Source organism: Narcine bancroftii, chromosome 7 (genome assembly GCF_036971445.1).
Source record: "Narcine bancroftii isolate sNarBan1 chromosome 7, sNarBan1.hap1, whole genome shotgun sequence".
NCBI classification, from domain to species: Eukaryota; Metazoa; Chordata; class Chondrichthyes; order Torpediniformes; family Narcinidae; genus Narcine; species Narcine bancroftii.
Window position 1 is genome coordinate 164560053 of NC_091475.1, and position 19883 is coordinate 164579935.

At 40.8% G+C, this 19883-nt stretch overlaps 1 protein-coding gene and 1 long non-coding RNA gene across 10 annotated transcripts in view; both read left to right on the plus strand.

Annotated features, from left to right (window-relative positions):
* LOC138739315 (PC3-like endoprotease variant B) overlaps positions 1–19883 on the plus strand; it is an 827554-nt gene that overhangs the window by 627231 nt on the left and 180440 nt on the right. The gene's annotated exons all lie outside the window — the stretch shown is intronic.
* On the plus strand, positions 1776–10168 carry LOC138739317 (uncharacterized). Its single transcript, XR_011342164.1, has 3 exons — positions 1776–1864; positions 8914–9042; positions 9130–10168. It is a non-coding gene; the product is annotated as an uncharacterized lncRNA (long non-coding RNA).

Below are 19883 nucleotides of genomic sequence, written 5' to 3' on the forward strand. Positions count from 1 at the left end.
ATGGATAAATATGTTGGCATGGGAATGGGTCAGGGAATTGAAATGGGTTGTCACTGAGAAATCTCCACTTTTGCAGTGGACGGTGCTGAGGTGCTCAACGAGGCGATCTCCCAGTCTGCGGTCAGTCTCTCCAATGTAGAGGAGATCACAATGGGAGCACAAGATGCAGTAGATGACCCCCTGCAGATTCACAAGTGAAGTATTGCTTCACTTGGAAGGACTGTTTGGGGCCCCGAGTAAGCAAATCGAGGTCTTTAATGTATATTCCAATATTACCATAACTTCGAAATGTACCGGGGTGGCAGGTTAATTGGCTGTAAATTGGGCAGCATGGACTCATGGGCTGAAACGCCCTGTTACGGTGCTGTGTGTCTAAAATAAAATTTTAAAATTCACATCATCGTGTACAACTCACTCGAAGATTTTCCCTCCAGTCAGAAAAACAACTTATGTTTTCTGATTCATGGCCATTTTAATTTCCGTCACATTGTTAATTCTATGGGTTTCCTATTCTGTTATGTGATTTCTGAAAATCTGTTCACACAATAGCAACCATACCTACTCATTGAAGCTTTCTGCTAGTTCATCAACAAATTTAATTATGTTAGCCAAACATGTTTCAACTTTGACAAATCATTCTGCCTTTCATTTATTAAATTTTGCCAAGTGCCAATTAAATTAAATCTTGGATCTCTGTCTCCAAAAGTCACATTCCCCACTCCCCATTATTAATGTTCAGATGCCTAGTCTATAATTGCCAAGTTTAGCCTTCCATCACTTTTTTGAACATGCTGAAACATTTCTAATTCTCTATTTCTCAGGCAACAGATGACATTAAAGGAGGATATGACTGGAGCTTTGATAAATTCCATCCATACATCCTTTGGCAATCTAGAATGCATCCCAGCTGGACTAGGTGACATTTCAGTTTTGCCAGTCTTTTTAATGCCTCCTATTAATACAATTTTACTCCATCCAATTTCGTTATCACTTCCTTCAATGGTTTAATGTTGGCAACATCCTCTTCAGTCAAAACAAATGGAAAGTATGCATCTACTTCCATTGCCAAGCCCTTCACTTCCACAAGAAGAGTACATTTTGGTCCTTAATTGTTCCTGCACTTCATTTGATTACTTGTTCATAATTTCCTTGTGGAGAAGCTCCTAATTAACTTTAAAAGAAGCAAAGTTTCAGTCATTCCTTGCCTATATTGTGGCCTGTTTTGAAAACGACAAATTGTCAATATGGCCATTCCTTCCATGCCACCAACTAATCTATACTCAAAAGCTTTCTTGCTTTATTTCTTCTGTAATTTCTCCACTAATGGCAGTTGTTGATCAGACCATATCAGAGACGCACCACCAGTGGCTTCTCTTCAGGAGTGTTCAACATTATATCTGGTATCTCACGGATTTTATATATATCCAAGAAGATGGTGTCAAATTCCTAATGTGCACTGTTGACGCTCACCTTTATGTTGCTGATGTACTATCAATAATGCCAAAAGACTGGAGTTATTTCATGAGAGGCTTTTATTACCTTAAGACTGGACACATGCCCGATTCCAGGATTCATACTGAGGGAGGGACTCTGACATAATTGCCTTTATTATGGAATTCCAGGGGGAGGAGTAACAGGGAGGAGGCAGGCCAGCAATACTCAGAGATACAGTACTAATGACATAACAGCATCACAATGGTAACCACAGTTGCCACCAACTCCCTTGTCCCTGCAGTATAGTGGTTACATTACAGAGACAGCGACCCAGGTTTGAATCTGGCACTGTCTGTAAGCAGTTTGTATGTTCTCCCTGTGTCTGCATGATTTCCTCCAGGTGCTCTGGTTTCCTCCCACCCTCCAAAATGTAAGGAATTTGTAGATTAGTTATTTTGGTGGTACGATATCATGGGCCAGAAGAGCCTGTTACTGAGCTGTTTGTTTAAATTTAGAAAATTTAAAATTGTGTTTAGTATCCAATAATTAATGAGCAGAAATTTCCTTTAATTACACTCCTAAGAGTAAGTTTCTTCTTCCAGGAGAAATAGTTTACTCTGTTTCCAAGTTAATTATCTCATCATTTTTTGTCAACTCTCTCAAATCAAATCTAACTTTTCTCATCTTTTCTATTACATTTCATCATGAATTGATGTCTCATATATACATGGCATTCTAAACAGTCTCATCCCAGCACTGTTACATTATCTCTTTCTACCTTTGCTTCAACTCACCTGCCCATGAAATCATTTTCAATATTCCTATGCAGTCCACAATGCCTGCCTAATTTTACTCTCTGTAAGTTTGAGGTCAATCAAAACTTCATGTGTACATAATATGCCCCTTATCCATGACATCTGAACATACATTAATTCCCAGTTAGCAAAGTCAACATTTTAAAATTCTCATCTGTATTTCCAAACCCCTCCACAGAGTTCCTCTGCAACTCTGTCATCTGATGTGAACCTTGGGATGTATTCAGGCAGGTTTTCTTTGGGTAATACAGAAGCTGGCCTCCCTCAAATCCCCGTCTTTGAATTAAAATCCTGCAAATAATATTCAGACTTGAGATGCAAGTGATTTAATCCCATTCTGCTTGTCCAAACTCTTCAATATGTAGGTTTATTGGAACTATGGGAGACTCTGCAGCTATTGATGACATCTGCAGTGGCTCCATTAATTTCCAGTTCAATTTTTTTTTTACAATTTGTTGTCAAATAAGTTGCCTAATACAATATATTTTCTCATGACATCTTTTCAGTGCAAAACCTTGTTTTAAATGTAAATATTCTCACATACTATTCTCATAAATGAAATCAATCCACTGCTGAGTTTTGTCTGGAGGCAGCAATACATTGTCGAGTTCAGTTCAAGTGTAAGAATTCATGAATAAATCAATGACTGATTCAGAGGGCAAAACCGCAAAGGTTTGACAGCTAACCATTTGTATCCCCATTTCCTATAAATCCCGATGCAAGCAGAAAAGTTTCATATTGGTCAAGCAGTTTTCAAAAGTCAACCTACAATACTGGGTTCATACAAACGGGTCCTATCCATGTCCCCATGGACTGTTGGCCTGTGCTTTTTCCCTGCCCCTTCTTCCATCCACCCACCACCTTTTTATTCAGGCACCTGTCCTCTTGTTGCTCAGGCCCGAAATGTTGATTCTACATCTTTCCCTCCTCCAGATGCTGCAGAACCTGCTAAGTTTCTCCAGCTCTTTTGTGCATTAACTACAATCACAGCATCTGCAGACATTCTTGTTTCATTCCTACAAATGGTTATTTTCCCATTCATATTTATATTTATTTTGCTTTCCCATTTTCTATCTCTCCCTATTTCTGGTGAACTCTTTCTTGTTCAAATCCATCTTTGATCTCTTTTCACATTGATGCAGTAGGCTGCTGGGTCAAAAAAAAAATAAAGTTAATGGCAAAGAAGGTAATAGTGATAATGTAAGGGGATGTCTATTTATCAATAACAGCATGGCCTTAGGAAGCTGTTGATAAATAGAACAAAAATTAGCCAACATTTGGCAGCATTGAACCAAATCCTCTGTAAATCTTTGATTTCTGCTGAACAATTTAGTGCTTTCTCTAAAACATTATCCCCAGTTGAGCTGCTCAATTAAGAAAGACTAATAAATTATCCCACACAGAATACCTCATTGTGAACCGTTAACTCTATTGTAAAAATGACACACAGGCAATAGGCTCTGTGCTGGACAGCAGTCACTGTGTTTGGACACAATGTTATTTCAATACAGCAGTTAGTGTGAGAGGTGAAAGCAGGTCAAATTAAAGCTCACCCCTCTGGCACTGAGTGAATCCTGGGGAGGGTTTAATGAATGTGATTTTCCTGCATTTACTGCACTGATTGCTGGATAATGGTTTATCAACAATAGCATTTTCCCAATCCCCTTTTGCCAGGCCCATCTCATTTCTTCCTCTGTGGGGGTGGTGATTGATTATACAGGCATGATCAGAACAGTAAACAGACTTGGATCACCTATGTAGGAAGATCAGTTCACTTCAAGGACAGGCGCTTAGCAGGCTTACTAAATCTTAAATTAAGGTTTCTGTACCAAAATGTTTGCCACGACTCAGCGTCATTCTTCTCCTGATCTGATCCTTTAACCTTGTTGATGTCTCATAAGTCATTTCACCAATGTATTATATTCCCAATGGGAATATTTATATTCAAGATAGATTTGGAGTGGTTTGTGAACCGGGCCATTTATAGATTGGGAATAATTTTGACCATATCCCATTGTACATAAAATTTCTTTAAGCATTATCAAAATATTGTATTCAAGGATCTAGAAAATATTCTAGATACTTCAAGCCATGTGAATTAGCCAAATGTATTCCCACCAAATGAATTCCTGTTCAAACCAAATAACTGGAATGAAAAACATATTGGAGTAAAACACAAAATTTTTAGATACTGTGATAGAAGTAAAAACACAGTGCTGGAGAAACTCAGCAGGTCACACAGCGCACTTTATATGGCAAAGATAAAGATACATAACCAATGTTTTGGGCCTGAGCCCTTCGACCAGCAATGTGCTTTTATCTTAAGGAAAATGTATTGTTTGTTCCCCTTTATTCTCTTCTGACAGTACTTCTCTATTCAGAAGAAAGGCAATATGTGAAAATGTTTGATGGTGATTGTGTCTCCGAAGAGTTTTCTAATCTACATTGTCTTGAAGAATGCATGATTAACAAAGCAAATTAGTTCCATCTGAAACATTCCTGGATTATCTCCACAGCCATTTTTACTTTTAGATATTGGCATCTCTTGTAGGAGTAGACTTTGGCTGAGGTTTTATAATCAGGGACAGATTTCAAAACACCTGTTGTTATGTTTTGTAGGTGGAGTACCAAACTATGTAATGAAATATTTGAAATTAATAATGGTGGCCTTCATTGTTATATAAATACTTGAGTGGGGAGAGTTGAATATCTGTTTGTCACCTCTTGCTATTTATGTTCAATAAGAAGCACACAATCTTTATCTAACTCACAAGAGGCCAATGGTATAAAATGGCATTCTCAAGGATTTTAGAGATGACTAATTAGGAGCTTCTCTGTCTCCTTAGATAGGCCAGGAACCCAGTGTGGCTATCCATTTAGCAGCCGAACAGCAAGCTACTTTAGGTTTCCACACACTTGGCAACCAAATTTTGAAGGCACACTCCTTTTTAATTTGTGGGGTACTGGGCTAGTCTTAAAGGGAAGAAATCATTCGACAGACTCATCACTCCATGAAATGGTATTTTGGAGCAGTTAATGGACAACAATATGGGTGTGCAAGAGATAAGTTATTTTACTGAGACTAATTTAATTTGACTCTATGAACTTTGATGGATGGGATCTGTAGGTCACTGATGGGACAATTCTGTACTTAAATCAAATTCCCAGTAAAATTATGATGTTAGAAATGGAAAGGAAATAGGGCAGTTTTTGTTTCCATTTTGCAGATGGATTTCAAAGCATACTGTGATTGTAGAAGTCAGATGAAAACAATGTGATGGTCTACCCACTTCAACAGATGAACGGAGTAGATTAAAGAATCATTTGACTGCTGCTTCAAATGAAGACATACAGCATATTGATTCATCATGTTCAAAAGTGTAAGAATTAAGACAGGATAATTAGATAATCTGACCAGAACAAGTGCTGGTCTGCCAACTAGTTTGGGTTCCGTCACATCTATAGGTACAATGTTAGCTACTAATCACGCTGCCACCTTCATTAACTGGTGAAGTGGCCGAAATCATAATGGCACAGAACAAATTTTAAATGGAAGGAGACCATTCAATATTTTGAGTCCATTCTTGCTTTATGCAAACTCTATCCCACTCCACTGATCTCTCTCCATAGCCCTGCAATAATTTTCCTTTCTGGTATTTCACTGATTCACTTTTGAACAGTATGACGGACTGTGTCTCCACTGCACTCCCTGGCTGTGAATTCTAATTTCTGAATGCTTTCTGGGGGAAAAAACAAGCTTCTTCTCCTATCACTTTTGGTTCTTTTACCAATATCTCCTTTTTATGTCCTTTGGTTTTTGATCTCTCCATTCATTGACAACAGATTATGCCTATCTGATCTGTCCAGATCCCTTGTGGATTTTAATACCTCCACAGTATTCCCTCCTATATTCAAAAACAAATGCAGGGTCCCAATGTAGGGCCTTGACCCAAAAGGTTATTTATCCCTTGCCTCCACAGATACTGCCTAGTGCACTGTGTTCCTCTGGCAGGATGTTCCTTGCTCTCGATGGAGCAATCTCATGTATCATTATCTCAAGCTCCTTTTTTTCCCCCAAAGACCATCTGGGCTTCTTCAATCATTCCACCTATTTGCTTCAACCATTCGTTTTGGACTTTTATGTCCTCTATTTAATATTTTTTAAATTCAAAAATTAAATTTTAAATTTAAATTTTAAATGTTTAACTAAATTTAATTTTGCACATTAACAGACTCTTTTGTGCCTCCCAAACACACAATTGACAGACACCCCCGGTACATCGGGTACATTTTAAAGGGTGGGAGGAAACCAGAGCACCCGAGTAAAACTAACGCAGGCATGGAAGAATGTACAAACCATTTACAGACAATGCGGGTTTTGAACACTGGTCCCGGTCACTGGGGCAGTGTCAGTGTTGTGCTAACCGCAATGATGCTGCCCTCGCTAACCATATCATACCACACTGTGCCTTTAGGCATCACCATAAAATTTTCACATCTTTCCGAAAGAGTAGTTCACAGAATTAGATACGATGTTCCAGTTGTAACCAAACAAATGTCTTATAAGTTTTCTTCATGACTTCGTTGCTTAAGGAGGCCAGGGTCTGATATTCTTAACTTGTCCTGCCACATTCAGCTGAAGATTATGGAATGTGGAGCAAAGGACAATCTGCTGGAGTTCCTCATTTAAGGTCGTGTACACACGCAGCTCCAGGTTTTTCCTTCCTGTCGTTTAGAAGCTTACGGGAGGAACCTATTTCCCAGAGTAGGTGCATCAAAGACCAGAGGACATAGATTTCAAATGAAAGGGGAAAGATTTAAAAGGGATTGATTTTTTTTTTAAATTAATTTTGACTTGTAGTACTGCAACAAGTTCTTTCGGCTATGAGTCTGTGCTGACCAAATACCCCAATTAACCAATAACTCCTGTACCTTATGAAAGGTGGAAAGAAAGCAGAGCACCCCAAGGAAACCCATACATTCATGGAGAGAATGTACAAACTCCTTGCGGTGTCAGATTTGAACCCGGGTCACTGGTGTTGTAATAGCTTTGCGTTGCTGTTATAGTATAGCATTGGGCCAAATGCAAGCAAATGGGATGAGCTTGTTCAACATGAGCAAGAAGTAATACAGCCAATTAAAAATAAAGTGCGAACATTAGAAATCTGAAATAAAACCGGAGGATGCTGGAAACACTCAACAAATGGAAAGTGTATGGTCATGCAGAAGTAGATGGATAGACTATTATTTAGATAGGGAGAAAATTCAAAATTCTGAGGTACAAAGGGACTTGAGAGTCCTTGTGCAGGATGCCCTAAAGGTTGACCTCTAGGTTGAGTCGGTGGCGAAGAATGAAATTGCAATTTTGAGCAGAGATGTAATATTGAGACTCTACAAATCACTGGTGAAACCTCAGTTGGATTACTGTGTACAGTCTTGGGTGCGTTATTCAAAAAAAAAAATGTGCTGGCATTGGAGAGAGTTCAGAGAAGATTTACTGGAATGATACCAGGGTTAGCATATGGGAAACAATTATCAGCTCTTGGACTGTACTCTTTGGAGTACAGAAGGATGAGGGGGGATCTCATAGAGGCATTTTGAATGCAGAAAGCCCAGGACAGAGTAGATGTTTCCCATGGAAGGGGATCTCAGACAAGTGGGCATAACTTCAAGATAAAAAGGTATCAATTTAAAACAAATATGTGGAAAACTATTTTTAGTCAGAGGGTCGTGAGTCTGTAGAACTTGTTGCCACAGGTGGAAGCATGGTCATTGAGGCAGAGATTGACAGGTATTTGATTAATCAGAATATCAAGGGCTACAGGGAGAAAGCCAGGGTGTGGGGCTAAGGGGGTGGATGGATCAGCTTATGATTAGAATGGCAGAGCAGGCATGATATCTTGTTTTCTTGTGAAATCAGACTGCATCTGCAGAAAGAGAAGCAATTAATGTTTTAGTCTTTCCATCAACCTGAGAAGAGCAGATTGTGATTCACTGAAGTCCAGTTCCGGTGTGCACAGTTTAATTATAGGTCCTCCTCGTTCCTTTTGCAGACTTTTACTTTCTGTTCAAAGTTAGTTGAAATGCAGTTTATCCAATTTCTCTTTAACTACATATTGTACTTCATTCAACTTTCACATGAATGAACTCACAAAAATCATAATAAAATTAAGGCTTTAAGTTCTGATCAAAATGTTGCATTGGATATTGGCAAAAAATAATCTACATGGAGGACACTCTGGAATTTTAAACATTAATTTTGTTTGCTTTACAGAATTAATAAATGACTGAACCTGCCTGTAAAAATGAACATAAAGGTGAATGGTATTTTTTAACAGCTCTGAAGCTAGTTGCAGGGATCGGTAAAGGATTTAGTATTTATAAAATGTGTCCCCTGTCTATATTCTCTAGAGTGGGTATTGAAGGGTGCTGATTTTAAAGCAATGCAGTTATTGTGCTTACTTCATAAACTTGTCAGACTCTTTTCATTTTGTTTTTGACTGAACTGAATCTTTTCATATATTTTAATATTGTTCATCCCCAGCCATTTAATAAATACCTCACTTTAAAATATGCTGCGGTATTAAATTTAAAGTGCATAAAATATGAATGAAGTTGCACAGGTTCAGGTGCATCTAATGCAATTTAATATATTTCACCACAGTTATGAAGAATAAAAGATTACCAGGCTACTCAGGCAGCAAAATAGTGACCTTTGTTCCCAACTTACAGCCACTCAGCAAAGAGAATCGAATGAAGGAACAGAAATGGAATAACATAGATTCGCTAGGAGGTAGAATTCATTTTGAATTTACGTAAAATCTGCTGCGTAGAGCATTGCAACCAGCATTTCTGTAATCTAAGTCCTGATTTTATCTAGTAATATTGATGGATAGGAAGACTGAAGAGGGCAAAGTGACATGCCAGCATGAAGTCTGATGATTTGAATGCCTACCTTTACCTTTTGTAATGAAGAGTGGTTTCCATCTGATCAGAGTGATTATGACTCAGAACATAGAACAATACAGCACAGTACAAGCCCTTCAGTGCATATACCAGGAATGAGGAACGATTATCAGCTCTTGGACTGTACCCGTTGGAGTACAGAACAATGAGGGGGAAACTTATAGAGGCATTTCGAATGCTGAAAGGCCTGGACAGAGTAAATGTGGCAAGGATGTTTCCCATGGTAGGGCATCTCGGACATTTCAACCAATATAAACCTACTCAAATAACTAAACCTTCCCTCCTTCATAATCTTCTAATTTTCTTTCATCCATGCACCTATCTAAGAGTCCTTTAAATGTCCCTATTATACCAGTCTCTACTGTCACTCCTGACAACACATTCCAGGCACCCACTGTGTGTATAAAAAAAATTAAAAATATACACCAACTTTCCTCCCCTCACTTTGAACAGGTGTCTTCTGGTGTTGCTACTCTCGCCCTGAGTAAATGGTGCTAGCTGTGCACCCTATCTATCCCTCTCATAGCCTGTAGAACCTTGTTAAGTCATCTTTTTATCCTTCTTCACTCCAAAGAGAAAAAGTCCTAGCTCTGCTAACCTTGCCTCATAATACACATTCCCCAAAATAGGCAACATCCTGGTAAATTTCCTCTGCACCCTCTCCACAGCTTCTACATCCTTCCTGTAATGAAGTGACCAGACTGAGCAAGATATTCCAAGTGAGGTCTAACCAGAGATTTATAGAACTGCAACATTACATCTCAACTCTTGAACTCAATCCACCATCAAATGAAGGCCAGCATACCATTAGCCTTCTGAATTTACCTATCAATCTGCATGGCAACCTTGAGAGATCTATGGATTTGGAGCCCACACTATTAAAAATCCTGCCATTAACCATATACTCTGCTTCAAATTTGATCTTCCAAAATGCACCACTTCTCCCTATCTAGATTGAACTCCATCCGCTATATTTCTGCCCAACTCTGCATCCAGTCTATACCCTGTTGTAACCTACAACAACTTTCTACACTATCCACAACACCTCCAACCTTGGTGTCCTCAGCAAACCTACTGACCCATCCCTCTACTTTTTCATCCAGGTCATTTATAAAAATCACAAAAAGCTGGGGTCCCAGATAGATTCCTGTGGAACTCCACTAGTCACTATCCTCTCAACCAAATATGTTCCATCTACTACTACCCTCTACTTTCTGCAAGCCAGCCAATTCTGAAACCACACAGCCAAGGTTCCATGGATCCTATGCCTCATGCTTCTCTGAACAAGTCTCTCATAGGGTACCTTGTCAAATGCTTTATTGAAATCTATATTCATCAAATCTACCACCACACTTTCATCAATTTCTTTGTTTCCTCCTCAAAAATCACAATTAGACTTATCAGACAAGACCTACCCCTCACAAATTCAGGCTGACAATCCCTGAGAAAACTAACACTTCTCTAAATACTCCTAAATCCAGTCCCTAAGTATCCTCTCCAATAGTTCCCCCACTACAGATGTAAATCTCATTGGTCTATAATTCCCAAGATTCTCCCTACAGTATTACCTTTTTTAAACAAGGGGACTACATTTGCCATTCTCCAATCCTCCACCACCTCCCCTGTGGCCAAAGAGGATGCAAAGATCATTAACAATGTCCCATCAATCTCGTCCCTCACTTCCTGTAGTATCCTGGGGTATATCTCATCCAGACCCAGGGACTTATTAATCCTAATATTTTTAAGAATATCAGCACTTCCTTTCTCTTAACCTCAACATGCTCCAGCACATCTGCTTGTTCTATTCTGACCTCCTTGATCAAGGTCCCTCTCTCTGGTGAATACTGAAACAAAGTATTCATTTCAGAACTTGCCTATCTCCTCCACCTCCAGGCACATTTAGCCTCCTTTATCATTAACAACCTACCTTCACCTTTATCAATCTTCTGTTCTTCACATATGCATAGAATGTCTTATGGTTTTCCTAATCCTACTTTTCAAGGCCTTCCTGTGCCCTCTTCCAGCTCTCCTAATTTTGTTCCTGGATATCATATAATTCTTATCAGCCCTTCTTGTCTTTTGCTTCTTAAATCTTGTGTGTGATTTCTTCTTCCCCTAAACTAGCTGCCTCACCTGTTTTGTCAACCACGGTTTCTTTATCCTACCATTTTGTCCCTGTCGCAATGGGACGATTCTATCCAAATCCCTGCACAAGTAATCCCTAAACATCCTCCACATTTCTTTGTTTTTCCCTTGGACATTTGTTCCCAATTTCCTCTCCCAAGTTCCTGCCCTTCTCCATTTAAACACTACTATTTTGTTCGCTCTTATCCTTCTCCATAGCTATGCTAAAGGACAGTTGAGGTCACTGCCAATGAAGTGCTCCCCCACTGAGAGGTCTGTCACCTGACAAGGTTCATGAACTAGTACTAGATCCAGTATGTCCTCTCACAATGTGTCGGGAATCCTTCTTCAACACACTTGAAAAATTCTACTCAATCTATCTCTCTTGCAGTCGGGAGGAGCCAGTCAATATTTGGAAAGTTGTTGTTAACCCATAACAGCAACCATAGTATTTCTCGACCATTCCAAAATCTGCCTACTTATCTGCTCCTTAATATCCCTAGGGCAAATTAAAGCCCTATGGACTACTCCCATTACATTGATTGCTCCCTTCCTGTTTCTGACTTCCACCCACACTGACTCGGTAGACAATCCCAACACAATAGCCTTCCTTTCTGCAGCTGTGATATATCCCTGACCAATAATCCTACTCTGTTCCACCCTGCCCCCTCCTCCCCTTGCCTTTTGCCTCCCATCTTATACTTTTTAAAACATCTAGACCCTGGTAGTTGCATTAGCTAATCCTATCTTTGCATCAGCCAAATCTCTGCAATTGTAATTCCAAGACTGATCTATCCTCTAAATTCATCACTCTTATTCCTAATACTCCTTGAATTGAAATAGTCACATTTCAAACTCTCCAACTGGCGACATTTATTCTTCCTCCACTGCCTCACCTTCCCCACAATCTCACAACATATTGCATCAACCTTTCAACCATCTGCTCTATTCTCTGCCCTCAAATTCTGGTTCCCGTCCCTCTGCCAAACTAGCTGAAATCCTCCCCAACATGGAAGTGAACAATTCAGGGTGGACTTTTGGCAACTAAGGTTGTTGAGAGGAAAATGCTTTTCTTCTCCTAATCAACATGGACACTGTAATGCGCGTTGAAAGAACCAAAGACTTGTTGATCCAAACCAAGGCTTTTATTAACTAAAAGACTGGAGCATATCACAAGTAGGTCAACCAGTCCAGAATGACCTGGTCTGGCTAGGAGCAATCCTTTAAGACACACATGTCAAACTCTGGCCCGCAGGCCAAATTTGGCCCGCGATATAATTATATTTGGCCCGCAAGATCATATCAAAAATGTATTAGAGGTGGCCCGCTGGCTGCCACACCAGTATAGCGCATGCACAGTAACCGCTGTGTCCCAGGGTGAGAGAGAGAGAGAAAAATCCTGGTCCTTGAAAAGTAGTGGTGGGTGGTTTTATAAACACGCTGTCGTGTCCCCCCCCCACCACAGCGCGGCCTGGCCGGTGTCAGGGGAAGCCAAGGCCGCTTCCCAGCGCCCGGAACCCCAGTGGCACAGCGTTTCTTGGAGCAGCAGATGGAGTCGGGACGCCGGAGGGAAGATTGGGGCTCCCCGCCGGGCGATGGGGGCACCGGCCGTCCTGCGCCTTCCCACCGGACAAGCGGCGGGTGCCCGGAGTACACGTGGAGAGCGAGGCTGGTCGGGCAGGTAGGGTGGAACCCCCCCGCCAATCTCAGGAGTGGCGTGGGCTGGATCGGGATTAGCCACGCTCACCTGCTCCTCCACCGCTGACCGGGATCCCAGCGCGGTCCTGAGCGCGGAGACTGCCCTGGAAAGGTCCTGGGACACCGGCACGGAAAGAAAAGGGGGTCCGGGAGAAACTCAGCAGGTCAAGGGGGAGGGGTCCAGGAGAAACTCAGAAGGTCAAGGGGAGGGGTTCCGGGAGAAACTCAGCAGGTCAAGGGGGTTCCGGGAGAAACTCAGCAGGTCAAGGGAGGTCCGGGAGAAACTCAGCAGGTCAAGGGGGGTCCGGGAGAAACTCAGTAGGTCAAGGGAGGTCCGGGAGAAACTCAGCAGGTCAAGGGGGGTCCGGGAGAAACTCAGCAGGTCAAGGGGGGGTCCGGCAGAAACTCAGCAGGTCAAGGGGGGTCCAGGAGAAACTCAGCAGGTCAAGGGGGGTCCGGCAGAAACTCAGGGAGGGCCTGATCTCGCCAGGACTGTTGCCCACTCCCCCTCCCTGCCGCAAGCCGACCCGCAACTCATGGTGACGGGGCCGCTGATCCGCCGAGATGCCGCCCTGCAGCGAGAGCCGATGCCCCCGCACTGTCGTTGTCCAACCCGATCGCCCGCAAACCCCACCCTCCCGCACACAGGCCTGAGTAAGTATTATGAACTTTAATCTCAGGATAAAACGATCTTCCAATAGTTTCATGTCACAGTGATAAATATATTCCTGGTTAAAAATGGTCCTGCACCTGGATACAAGCTCATTAGGCATAAAACTTGAAAAGTGTGTAAATCAAAGGATATCTGTACCAATGGAAAAAGGGCATGGCAAATAACCCTGCTAGAGTTCATGCCCACAATCAGTCACCCATTTGATTGTTTCAGGAATCATGTTATTCTCCCACATTCTCAATAGCCCTCAGATTTTACTATTCGACAGCACACTAGCAACATTTGACAAATCCTCTATAGAAAAATATTATTTATTGAATATTTTATTTCTCATTTGTTAATGCTTCTGGAAAGAGTTTATCCAAAACTATTATTAAACATTTATTTTAAATAAGAAAAAGTTTAACATTACATATGTTGAAAGAAGAGAAAACATGCAGATGTTGTTGAAAATTTTCAATAAATATTTAGATCGGCCCTCGACTTAGTCCAAGTTTTTAATTTTGGCCCTCCGTGAATTTGAGTTTGACACCCCTGCTTTAAGACCTGCCAGTAGGTGTGGCTACACTCTCAGCCAATCACAGTCATCCTACACTACTATCTGTACATATGTACATATACACATTGGTGATAGAATCTGTACTATCACAGGCATGTACTTAATATATTTTAAATATATTATCTTACTGGTAATTCCTGACTTCTTACTTCATTCAGTGGCCTTGTACATCACTTGTTAAAAGTCATTGAACAACCTGGCATTAAATATAGGAATGGACTGAAGGTGGTGGGGGAGCTCCCTTAAAAAAAGGGATGAACCATCATTTGCATCATGATGTTATGGAAACTTTTATTTAATAAAGAAGTAAATTTGTAATCTCTTTGTTAAATAGTCAACACAATAGCATGGGTTTCCCCAATTTCTGGTTTCCAAATGTGAATGTTGACCTCTCCATTAACAGAGGAGGCTCTCACTCTCTAATTAATCATACATATGTGACAACTAACCTGAAGGTATTTCTGGTCACTGTTTAGTATCCTGAAAATTTGCATGATTCATTAATTCTAGGAAAATGCTGTTTGCCCATTGTATGTCAATCATGTGGTCAAGTCAAGTTTATTGCCATTCAATTGCACAAGTACAACCCAACGAAACAGTATTTTCTGGTACTTAATTCAAAACATGCAGGCACGCACATAGACAAGCAATACATATGCAGGACAAGTATTCATTATACAAATTTTAAAATATATTGTTTCATTAATATGAGAGTCTTGGATGATCATTCATCATTCTCACTGCCCGTGGGAAGAAGTTGTTTCTCAGCTTGGTGGTGCTGGCTGTGAAACTCTTGTATCTCCTTCCTGTCAGGAGCAGCTGAAAAATGTTGTGTGTGACGTGGAAGGGGTCTTCAATGATTTTGTGTGCCCTCTCCAGGATCTACGCAATCCTAGTAGATCACGTCGCTAGGGGGAGAGAGACCAGTGATCTTCTCTGCCACTCTTATGGTCTTGTGGACTGACCTCCGATCTATTTCTCTGCAACAACCATGCCACACTGAGATGCAACCAGCCAGACTGCTCTCGACAGAGGTCCTACAAAAGGTGGTCAGTAGCCTTGCCTGGTTCAATCTTCTCCGGAAGTGTTGTCACTGGTACACCTTCCTAACTAGAGGAGGAGATTTGTTTCCATGATGGTTCACAAGTTAAGTGAACTCCAAAAAACTTGGTGCTCTCTACTACACAGGATTCCTGGCCCTGCTGAAGTCCATGATCACTTTCTTTGTGTTGTCCACATTGAGACTCGGGTTGTTAGTCTCAAACTACATCATGAGATTTTCTACCTCTTCTCTGTAGGGCAACCCATTGTTGCTGATGAGTACAACTGTTGTGTCATCTGCAAACTTGGTGACACTGTTGGAGCTGAATCTGGCGATGCAGTAGCGTGAACATGAGTGGGCTGAGCACACAGCTCTGAGGTGCGCGCCAATGCTCAGCGTGATGGTCTTCGACGTTCTACAATTGACCTGGATAGACTGCAGTATTTCTGTGAGGAAGTCTAGAATCCATTTACAATTCCAGTTGAGTCCCAGCGAGGACTGCTTATCCATCAGCCTCTGGGGAATGAACATATTAAACGCCGAGTTAAAGTCATTGAATAGCCACCGGTCATATGAGGCTTCGTTCTCCGGGTGGGTCAGGACAAAGTGGAGGGGCAAGGTTATAGCATCATCAATGGAGCACTTCTATAAACAAATTGAAATGGGTCAAGCATCTCTGGGAGATGTACCTTGATGTGTCCCATCACCACATGCTTAAAGTATTTCATAATGGAGGTCAGTTCCACAGGACGGTAATCATTGAAGCCTGTTATTGTCACCCTCTTGGGTACCAGGATATTGGTGGCTGACTTGAAACCTGTGGAAAAAATGGATTGCTGCAGTGATGTGTTGAAGATATTAAGATATCCTTGAAGACCTCCATCAATGGTCTGCGCAGTCAATCCTTCAGTACCCAAACAGATATGTTGTCTAGTCCTGCTGCCTTGTGGGGGTGAATCACAATACAGACCAAAAGGTGGAACTTGAAAATGGTCCTCACTGCTGGTTGACTCGTGGAAGTGTTGAATTAAACCTTTGGTGATACTCCAAGATCATTGCAGAAATTGCCATTACAGGTAATTCAAGTGATATCCTGTTGCCTGAACCAATCAGGCGTCAAAGTATCAGGAGGAGACAGGAGAGAGAAGAAAATTAAGAAAAGATGCAAGGAGGCATCTCTGGACCTGCCCTCGGAATATACCTAGTCTCCCTGCAGTCCTGTAATGAGGTGACCATACTTTGTGTCTTCTAACCAAAGGTTTATAGAGTGGTTACATTACCTCATGGCCAATTTACCCTCTAGTTTTTCGTAGTTAGTCTGCGCAAAATTCTTATGTTGTGCAAATTATTTTCCTGTGTATGTGTGCCCTGAAATCTTGTGCAAATGTTAACTTGAAATTGTTTCAAGATAAATTTGGCACAGCCTATCGCTCATGGCATGTTTTAATATAATACAAGTATGATTGCATTCTATGAAGTAATGTATTTAGTTAAGATTTTAAGAAATCATTATTTTAGGTAACTAACCTTTACATTCATTTCCTTTGTGCACTGGTTCCAAAATGCGTGTCCACACACGCACCAGCACAGTTAAGAGGGAGCAATGCTCATGGCTCTTGAACTCAATCCCCTGACTAATGAATGCCAGCACACCTTCTTCACCAGCCTATTAACTTTCACAGCAACCTCAAGGGATCTATGGACCTGGGCCCAAGGTCCCTCAAATTGTGAAGAATCCTATCATTGACCACATATTCTGCCATCAAGTTCAATCTTCCATGGTGCATCACTCCACACTTACCTCTTGTCTTCTTCACTCATTCTGTAATTTAAAACTATCATGTTTGCTCACTTTCCCAGTTTTGATGAAGAATCTTTGACCTGAAGCATTCTTAAACTGTTTCCCCTATTTTCTATATTTTATTTCATATTTACAGCATTCCTGATGTTCATCTACTCAACAGATGCCAGTAATTTGTTAAGTCGCATATAGTTGACCCTCATCCACTCCAACCTGAAAAGAAAAGCCATCGATCGCAAAAGGTGCTTGCACCTACCTGTTGTTCTTAATTTTAGTTGACGAGCCTGAATAGCATGTACAACAAAGTTTTTTATTGTATATTGATACATGTGACAATAAACTATTCAGTTTATCAGTCATAACAACGCCTTTGATCTGTTTCACATTATGATCCAAATAATGGACTGCAAGGATATTTCGATCACATCGCATGACAGAAGCTTACAGTTGCTGGACTCAAGTTAACACAAGAGCCAGGAGCTGCGGAGGGTTCAGAATGTCCTGTATGGTGTACCTGCCATAATTGAGAAACTTTGAGGTACTCATATGAGTATGGTGCATGCATGTGAGGGCAGTGTGGAGCAGTTTAGATTGGAATTGTTTCTACAGTACGATCAGTGAATGATAGCAGTGTATTAAACAGCATGCAAGGTTGATAATATAGCTGTTGAAGATTATATTAATTTAGATACTGAACTGACTAAAATAACTGAATTAAAGAAAGTAGTACCTTACCATGGGCTTTCCTGGGATACTATTCAGAGAACTATCATCATCTGGTAGTATTGAGTCAGCAGAAGGAAGGGAAGCATGGCAACTTCTTGAGGCCTCAATCCTCAACCATATTTTTCATGTAGTGAGAGAGCATTTAATGGCCAGTTAATATTTCCAGCAGAGGTAGGCAGTGGGAAATTGAGCCTGTATTGAACATGCAGTGGTAAGCTCTTCTGCTTGATTTTCCTGCCTTTCTCTCCCCTACCTTCTGAAGTGAACATGAACAGAAGAAGAATATTCAGCCTATTATCCAGTCGAGCTGGTAATCAGTGGCTCTATATGGGCTTCGATGAGTTCAAAGAGAATCAAGGCTGGACAAGTGTTATTAACAAACAGTGGGCTTCATTTATGCACATGGAAACTCACAAAAGGGCACCCACTCACACAGACCACAATAATACATAAATAACTAAACATCAGTGCAAAGAAATCACGACTAAACATCCTCAACTCCTGATTGAGAATGTGAGGGTTAAACACATAGTACCATAAACTGCCTCTATCTCTAGCAGGCACAGCACAGTAACAAACAGTAAATTAATTACAACTAACAAGTATATCAAATGAACTTGGTCTACAGCATTGACCATGGCTTGGAAACGGGACAGGCCCATAGCATTCAGCCCTCTGGAGTGCCTGCAGCCTGGAGTTGAGTGGTGTATCCTTGCTGCAGCAGCAAACAAAGAGAGAGAAGCAAAGGCTGCCTGTGCTTGGATTTTTTTTAATGCAAGGTCGATCCGCGTGACCTGTGGGCAGATCTAACCCTTGACTGGCAAGTGTGGTGACTTCCAATGAGGCTGCAGCTGGAGAAGTCACATGACTCTCTGCATTCCACATTCCCTTGGATTCCAGACGGAGAGGACACATTATCCTCGATCCACACTCCCACCAGGATCCAGACAGAGAGGCCATATGACCTTCCAAGATCCTCATTTACTATTCATTATTTCTTATACATTTATAATCTTTGTTTTCATATGCGAATTGCAAGAAAGATTTATGGAGTCTATATTGTGTTATTAACTGGACAGGTATATAAAAGTAAAAACGTATGGCTGCCTAGTTTCTCTTCAGACCACTTTTACTGGGCAGAGATGTTTTCTTCAAAGTCCTAACAGTGGTGGGAGGGGTCATTGGTGGTGGGAGGGGTCATTGGTGGTGGGAGGGGTCATTGGTAGTAATGAGATTATCAGACTGTGACACAGGATTTCAATACTGGGACTTGAAGTTACAGTTACTGGAGATGGGATTAGCAGCAAAGGTCAACAGTATTAACTAGCACACCCTGATAGCAATAATCGAAGGCTATACATCCTCACCTTTAAGGATTTTAACTGAATTACATATCTCAAAGAAAATGCATAGGTGATGAGGTCTCAAAGAAAATGCATAGATGATGAGGTCTCAAAGAAAATGCATAGGTGATGAGATCTCAAAGAAAATGCATAGGTGATGAGGTCTCAAAGAAAATGCATAGGTGATGAGGTCTCAAAGAAAATGCATAGGTGATGAGGTCTCAAAGAAAATGCATAGGTGATGAGGTCTCAAAGAAAATGCATAGGTGATGAGGTCTAAAAATATTGAAAAATTTGAATTGTCATTGGATCAGAGAATTTATTGCCAGAGAAACCAGAAAGCAATAGAAGGTGTATTCCAATGTGTGTGGTGAACTTAATTTTCTTTGGTCCTTGATTAGTCTTTTAAATTAAAAAGGAACTTTCAGCAAAAATAACATGGAAGTGGTTTTATTATTCTTTACATTTGTTTTTAATAAGTTCTGACAGTGCAATAATTCTTAATGATAAACAAGTTCTGTCTTTTTCGGTGCTTATAATTGAGATTAGTAACATTATTGCCAAAATCTGCTGAGGTTTTAGTCCATTTTTAACCATTCCATGTTAATTTATTTTTAACCAACAGTAAAATGACAGCCCCACCAAGGAAATATGATCCTGAGGTTCATAGTAGAAAAAATATATATTTAGTTTACAAAAATA